The sequence below is a fragment of the Humulus lupulus genome, chromosome 9 (genome assembly GCF_963169125.1).
Source record: "Humulus lupulus chromosome 9, drHumLupu1.1, whole genome shotgun sequence".
NCBI classification, from domain to species: Eukaryota; Viridiplantae; Streptophyta; class Magnoliopsida; order Rosales; family Cannabaceae; genus Humulus; species Humulus lupulus.
The window spans coordinates 127,214,635-127,223,207 of record NC_084801.1 but is presented as its reverse complement, the minus strand read 5'-3'; positions in this window follow the sequence as shown (position 1 = coordinate 127,223,207).

The following is an 8,573-nucleotide window of genomic DNA, read 5'->3' as shown; positions in this document are numbered from 1 at the left end:
GGGAGAGCCTGCAGAAGGCTATGGGCACGTAGTTGCGGTTTAGTACCGCTTATCATCCTCAAACAGATGGACAGCCTGAGAGGACGATTTAGATATTGGAGGACATGTTGCGAGCCTGTGTGCTAGATTTTGGGGGATCTTGGAGTAAGTATCTCCCTTTGATTGAGTTTTCGTACAACAAGAGTTATCAGGCGATCATTGGAGTGGCTCCGTATGAGATGCTTTATGGAAGGAAGTGCAGATCACCCATCCATTGGGATGAAATGGGTGAGAGGAGTTATTTGGGTCTAGAGATGGTTCAGAGGACCAATGAGGCGATTGGAAAGATTAGAGCGCGAATGCTCGCCTCCTAGAGTTGTCAGAAGAGTTATTTAGACCTGAAACACAGGAGCGCGAAATTTCAGGTTGGTGATCATGTGTTTCTTAGGGTTTCCCCTTTGAGGGGAGTGAAACGATTTGGTGTTCAGGGCAAGCTGAGCCCTAGGTTTGTTGGCCCCTTCGAGATTCTGGAACGGGTTGGAGAGGTAGCTTACAGACTAGTGATGCCTCCAGCTTTATCAGGGGTTCATGATGTTTTTCATGTGTCCATGCTCCGGAAGTATGTGTCAGATTCGACGCACGTTCTGAGTTATGAGAGTTTGGAGCTAGATCAGGATTTGTCCTATGAGGAGAAGCCAGTTCAGGTTCTTGACCGGAAGGATAAAGTCTTGCGGAGCAAGACCATCGCCTTGGTGAAAGTGCTGTGGAGGAACAGCAAGGTTGAGGAGGCGACGTGGGAACTTGAATCAGAGATGAGGGAGCGGTATCCCGAGTTTTTCAGGTAATTTCAAGGACAAAATTTCTGTAAGGAGGGGATAGTTGTAACGACCCAAATTTGCTAATAAGGCTTAGGGCATTGATTAGCGTGCCTGGAGGGCAATAAGTGAATTATGGATATAATATGTGAATTTATGTGAATATGTGATAGAGATGCATGTTTAGTTGAATTAGATATGCATGTGGGCCCCATTTGGATATTAGGGGTATGTTTGTGATTTTAGCCCGTTGAGGGTATAAATGTGATAAATGATATATATCTGTGTAGCACGATCCGAGACAGTCCTAGGGAGCAGTTAGCCAGAAAGTCACAACGGGGTTGAGAATTCGACTCAGGGCGAGTCGAGGGGTATTTTGGGTATTAGATGTGTTATGGGGTTATGGAAATAAATATTTGGAGATATATTTGAGGTTAGAATGTCTAGGAGGGAATATTGAGGAAATTTACCATTTTGCCCTCGGGGACGTTTTTGGCACCCCGAGCCTTGAGGTAACCTTAAAGCTTAAGTTAAATAAAACAAAGCCTAGGAAGTTTTTAGAAACTTAGAGATCGACTCTTTCTCCCTCTCTTGAAGCTGTCCTCTCTTCATCTTTCTCTAAGGCATATCAAGGGAAAACTTGGTGAAGCTAACTTGAAGCTAAGGAATTCAGCTGAGATTTAGGGGAGCTTGAAGCTTGAAGCTTGGAGCTTAGGAAGCTGGTTCAGAGATTCAATCCAACAAGGGTAAGCTTTAAATTATAAGGATTAAGTTTGGAATTTATGCTGGTTTTCATAGAGTATGCATGGGTTGGATTCTAGGACAGGTTTTGATTGTTTAATGGGTGTGGGAATTGGTTCTTGAGGTCGTTGGTATGTTTAGGTTGCATAAATATGAATTATGGGTTTAATTCTGAGGTTGGAGGTGATTTTGGAGGTGTTGGATCGAAGGATATGCAAGGAAAAATGGTGTTTTTCTGGGTTTGGAGGCGAGGGCTGCGACCCTAGGAGGGGCATGCCGCGGCCCGTGTGCATGCGAGGCCTTGGGGGGCCATGGTGCTCGAGGTGCGCCGCGACCCATGCGTGTTTCAGGGAGGTGTTAGCCTCTGTTTTGAGGCTAGCCGCAACGCTTGTGGGGTTGGGCCACGACCCTAGTTCAAGGTGCATGGTGACTTGAGGGTTTTGACTTGGGAACCTATTTGCTAAGGATCGGGATGGATTTTATCACCCGAATTGATAGGATTCAAGGTCCCAGAGATTAGAATTGTAACTCAAAGCTATTTAATGGATTAGAACTTAATGGATGAATATTGTTACTGTGTTGTGACTAGGGTTTCGGTGAGGCTCAGTTTAGGGGACTGTGCTCGGGATATCGGTGCTTGGAAAGCTCGGGACTCAGGTAAGAAAACCACTGTTCCCATAGAGCTTGTATTCAGGGCAGAGCCCTATATGATTGTATTGCAGGGAGTAGCCCTTTGATTGAATTTGTTCATGTTCAGTATATGCTTTATTATGCTATGAATGCAAATGTGTGAATGTTCGGCAAGAGCCGGGAACGGCGCAGGCCGAGGTCAGCAAGGCCGGGAACAGCAAGGGGCCAGGAACGGCGTTAGGCACGTGGAGTGCAAGGCCGAGTGCAGAAAGGGACCGGGAGCAGCGTTGAGCACATTGAGTGCGAGTTGCCAGGGCGAGACCCTAAAGGATACTTGAGATATCCTCACGGTGTGGACCGCGAACCCAGGGCCTGGTAAAGCGCCTGGGACGGCATGGCCGTATGTGTTTCGCCTATTGATGGCCTGTTTATATGCTGAGTGTTTGTTATGCATATGTTTTCTGCTTGTAAGGGTTTTCTTGCTGGGTTTCGGCTCACAGGTGCTCTGTGGTGCAGGTTAGGGCAAGGGGAAAGTCGACCAACCATGAATATGGAGAGCGTGAAGCGGCGCGTACATGTTTGGCCTGCCTGGCTGCCACAGCCAGTGGTTTTGAGAGATGATTGTATTAAAACCTAGATTTTGTCGTCTAGTCGACTTGGTTTGTACTTATATGTTGTAAATATTTCTAAACAGTATTTTGGGATCCCAAGTGTCAAACACATTATGTTTTTCAGTAATTGAAATTATTTTCGAAGTTTATTACTCTGTTTATGATTTAATTACACTTTTGACCTAAACCTCGATTAGCGAGTTGAAAGCACATTTTAACCTCACATAGTAACGGCTCTAAGGAAGTAGGGCGTTACAAAAAGACATGGGCAGATGAAAAGAGTACTCAAGTACTCTGACTGCGCAATCCCTGAATGACACGTGTCCACACTCGAGTGTGGTGGGTGGCTCGGTTTTCAGAAGTGTCAGTTCAAAAGTTTCCTTCTCATAGGATTCAAACTGATAGTTTTGAGGGGGAAAAATGTTACACCAAATTTTCGAAGATAGGAATTTTCATCTCGAAAGTCAGGCTCGTAAAATGTAAGCTCGAAATAAGCAGGTTCATCATAATCAGCTTTAATGAAAATATCAAGAACAGTATCGCTGAGCAGTAAGTGCGACAATATTGGAATTGGTGAGCTCGGAAACTATGTGGTCTCAGAGGTGTTATGAGATTATAAGTCAAGCTCGAAGCTACAATGACAATGGTTCAGCACTAGTATAAATTTCTTGATTCATTTCCTACCATCAGACAAGACAGTTCGAGCTCGAGCATTGTGAGCTCGAAAATGATGATCTGAATAAGGTTGTTTTTTAAAAGTCGAGACGAACTGAGGTAGCGAGCTCGTGATGGTGGGTCGGTCTCGAAAGCAGGTAATTCGAATGTCCAAGGTCGCAAGATAAGTGTGAACATAGTTATTGTTATAGAATCCCTATATCTAAGGGATTGGTTGTAATCTGTTATTAAATCCAAAATATCATGGGATTTATACGCGCACGTAGTAACTATACGCATTTAATTACATTCATTTAGTTAATTTGTATAATAACTCCCCGAAATATGAGGGGAGATATTCGGTATACCACGCTATAAATAGTGTGGAACAATTCATTTGTGGGGACTGAGAAAATTGGTATTGGGAAGACTTTGTAAAATTGCTTCCAGAAAGCTTTGAGAGAATTTCATAAAGTGAATAACACCGACTCGTGGACTAGACAGATTTTAACTGCTGAACCACGTAAAAATCGTGTCTTTTATTGTTCGTCTCTTTTTGTATTTTGTTTAATTTCTCTTCATTTCTAAGTTGACGAAAAACGGCGTCAACAATATATAATATAAAATTTACAACTTTAAATACTTAATCTATATTACAAAAAATATTATAAAATATATATAATATATTAAATATTGATATAAATTTGATAATCTCAAAAATTATAACAAATTAGGCAATATTGAATTAATAAGTGACCTATATGAGAAAAAAATTAACTGTTATACAAATCAAAAGTGAATGAAAGAATACATTATTTATAAACTACAAGTATAATGCCGACAATGAGTTGAAAATAATGTGAGATTTTTACAAAATACCATTACTTAACATATACAACTAATTACATAAAAAAACTCATATTCACCAAAAAATCAAATAAAATAGATAAAAGATCTCTAACAACACCTTCTCTTTAAAGCTTTCTTTAATGACATTTTTGTATAATTCAGCTTAAATACTATATATATATAAACTCACATGTATTAGATTACCACTTAAAATTGTCTCATAAATCAATTATTTTCTTATCTGCTAATACTTTTTCTAATTCTTATATGAAAAATATGAGAAACTATTTGTAGTTTACAGTTTCATTTTTTTCTTTTTTTATCTCATGTAATTAGCACAAAAGATAAATCATTACACAACAAAAATAAATTAATATTATAATGTCTTAATTTTCTTTATTATTTTTAACGTATTAAGTGTTAGAGAGTCTATATATTTTTTTTCTTCAAACGAACTCAATATCACAATAACATATAATCTTTTAAATATACATCTTCAAAAATTGTGAACGTCACTTTTTTAAAAAAAAAAAGTGATACAATATATATGCCTTCTTGTTATGGTATATATATATTATATTATTTTTTAATATATAATATTATATTTATAAATTTAAATGATATAAAAATATATACTACAAAAATTAAATATATAAATATGAATATATTACCCATATAAAAAAATTCTAATTTTAATATTGATATATATATATATAAATTTGATGAACTCATTGTATTAATCAATCACCCATATAAGAAAAAAATATTAATTATTGTTGAACAAATCAAAGTGAATGAAATAATACTTTATTTATAATCTACAAGTATAACACCTACAATGATTTGTAAACCATGTAGGATTTTTACAAAAAATAAAATAAAAAATCATTACCCAACATATACAAATAAAACTCAAATTCACATAAGTTATAATAAAATAGATAAAATAGCTCGAAAAAATTATAAAATGACACATCACATCTCCAAATAAAACTCCCATTCACAAAAAAATCTAATTAAATAGATAAAAGATTTCTAAAATATTTATGGATGCCATATTACCTTTTCAAAACTTAGACTTACATAAATATATATATATATTATATGTAGATATATTTTATTTAATCCTATTGACGCCGGTTTTCGTCAAACAGTGAAAGAAGAGCACATAAATAATAACTGATAATGGCCAATTGAAATAAGACAATATAAACACACGGTTTTTACGTGGTTCAGCAGTTAAATCTGCCTATTCCACGAGTCTCTGTTATTAAACTCAAGATTATCTCTGAAAATTCTTTAAGCATGAATTCTTCAGAGTTTTCTCTCAAGGTTCAGAATTTCGGTTCTTTACAATGGTGCATGGCCTCTCTATTTATAGAGAAGATTGAAGAATACTATCCCACATATTTTGGATAGTTACTCTTTTTGTGTAAATCAAATAAATGGCTTTAAATGCCTATAATCAGATATAAAAGGAAACGTCCCCTGAAAACCAGGAGACGTATAACTGACCAAATAAAATCCCACGATTCTAGGGGATTTACAGTAATAAATGAGGATTACATCTCGTATTTATAACACTTGTAGATATTCAAGGTGGTTATCACGTATCTCTAAGGCTTTAGCTTCCCAGGTTTCCCGTCATCTATCGAGCTAGAAACATCTCCCGAGGCCACATGGTTTTCGAGATCGTATGTGCGTCGAGCTCGGGACCTCTGATCTGAGGTCACCCCTGAAGATGAGAGCGTCCCCGGAGCTATCTTTCGAGATCATGAATACTTCGAGGTCACCATACTCGAGGTCGTCTATGTCCTGCAGGCTCGACATTCAATCCTGGAGCATGTTTCCAACCTTATGAGTCCACTTATTTGCGAATCCAACTTTCGAGGTCATATTTAACATAGCTCGAAATCTGGGTGTAACAAATCCTATGTTTATATAATTCACCGTAAATTATATATCTACATACACACATGTATTATAGATTACCACTTAAAATTGTCTCATAAATCAATTATTTCAATTATTTTTTAATCTACTAATACTTTCTCTAATTCTTATATGAAAAATATGAGAAACTATTTAAATTATCACAATTTAATTTTCTCTCTCTTTAATCTCGTGTATTTGCACATAAATCATTATACAACAAAAATAAATTAATATTATAGGGTCTTAATTTTCTTTATTTTTTTAAACAAATAACTCATACAATATATATATGTCTTTTGGTTACACTATATATTATATTTATAAATTTAAATGATATAAAAATATTAAATATATAGATATAAATATATAAAATAAAATTAATATAAATTTGATAAATTAACAAATTATTATTAATTGGAAAGATTTTATTAATCAATCACCCATAAAAAAATATTAATTGTTGAACAAATCAAATTGAATGAAAAAATATTTTATTTATAGTTGTACGTCCTGAAATCCAGCACGAGTCTTTTAGACAACTCGGATACAACTATCTAGCCCAATACTATAATAGATGACCCACAATTTCACCATTCCTCTACAAAGACAGTGCAATTCCCCAGGTAAATAGCACGAGCTGATGAATACAAAGCAATAGGCACGGGCTAGGAACACTTATGAAGCATGGCATCCAAGACGCGAGCTGACGCTACGCTCAGCTCGGGGTATGTTAATGATCTGTCATGTCCATGGACCTTTATTAACTTGGATACGTTATATATAAATGTGCGTGATCAGACATCACATGTCTGTTTATCCCTGAATTCTCGGACACGTAACATAATCGTGCATGATCAGACATCACATGTCCGATTATGCCAGGTGACCCATGATCAGTTTACCTAATGATTAGACCATACCTTAATGTAACTTGTAATATTCATCATTTGTGCAAGACAGGTCACAGGAAGGGTTTGTATTCACGTGATGACCCTAACACCTATCCTGGGATGGTTGTTCTATAAATACCAAGACCTTGGATAGGGAAGGGGTTGGGTTTTTTCTTTGTAATGCAAATACTTTGCCAAAATATAGAGATATATACAGTAATAATATTGACTCGTGGACTAGGGGAATTTTAGCCTTCGAACCACATAAAAAGGAACGAGTGTTCTTGATATCTCACTTCCAACATCCCTAAGTGTTATTTTCCTTATTACAGTTTGTCCTTAAGCACTAATCTATTCTAGCTAATTACGTAATTCATTATTGGCGAAAAACTGCATCAACAATTTGGTGCTTTCATTGAGAGCTGCAGATTAGTGCTGTCGTGAAAGATTCAGATAAAACTTCATCATGGTGGTCACTTGTTCAAGGCATGGTAACGAAACGGATCAGCATGGTGGGCAGGAGGCTCACCATACTATTGTTTCTGACGAACAAAACCCAGAGATTCAGCAGTGGTCGGGAAAGCAACCGATGGGCCATGATGACATTGGAAGTTTCAGCGCCTCTACCGCTGAATCCGAACTCGGATTACTTGACTGCGGTGGAGTTGGAGAACATGCAGTTGAGGAGCCATCTAGCCAAAGTAAACAAGAAAATTAAGGAGGTCTTGGCTCGGCTACCCCCTCTTGCAACTGAAGTTAACATCAGAAAGAGGCAAGGGGGACTCATAAGTCCCGCCGGGATAGTCGACCCAGGCCTAATCGATCGGTTAGAACCTCAACCCCGAGTTCTGCGCCCATGTCGCACGATCACCAAGAAACCCCGTTTGGTGGCTTTCCCAGGGATCGTCAATGAATTAGTCGGTCGGTCAGAACCTCGACTCCGAGTTCAGCACCACCGTCAAATGCACCCAGGAGCGCCCGTGACAACCCACGTAGAGGGTCAAGGGAAAACTCCCAAAGACGACATGTCCCGACCGACCTCCCTGTGCCGCGATCAGATCGCTAGACACAGGGAATCGGAAATGGTGGAGTAGAGCAACTGCGGGCTAGTTTGGTCAGACCTGATGGGACGAGAATCGCCTCACCTATCAGACATCCTCCGTCGCTGATAAGGCATCCATCTCCACCTCATCCTGCTCGAAACATTCCTACCTACAGAAATAGCAGGAGGAATCCTCCTCTCGCTGCCCCTACTCATGCCCCACGAGCACGCAGAAATATCCCAGATCCTCATCCTCGACCGCAAGCTCTGAGCTTTTCTAATGGAAGCTATTGGACGGAGGGTCGTCAAAGTGATAGGACCGACATAGATTTGAGAAATCAGCTGGGTTTAGCTCAGAACCCTCAAGTTGATCCGCAAACCGATTTGCGAGATCACCTGAATTCACAAAGGAGAAATCCAGCTCGTG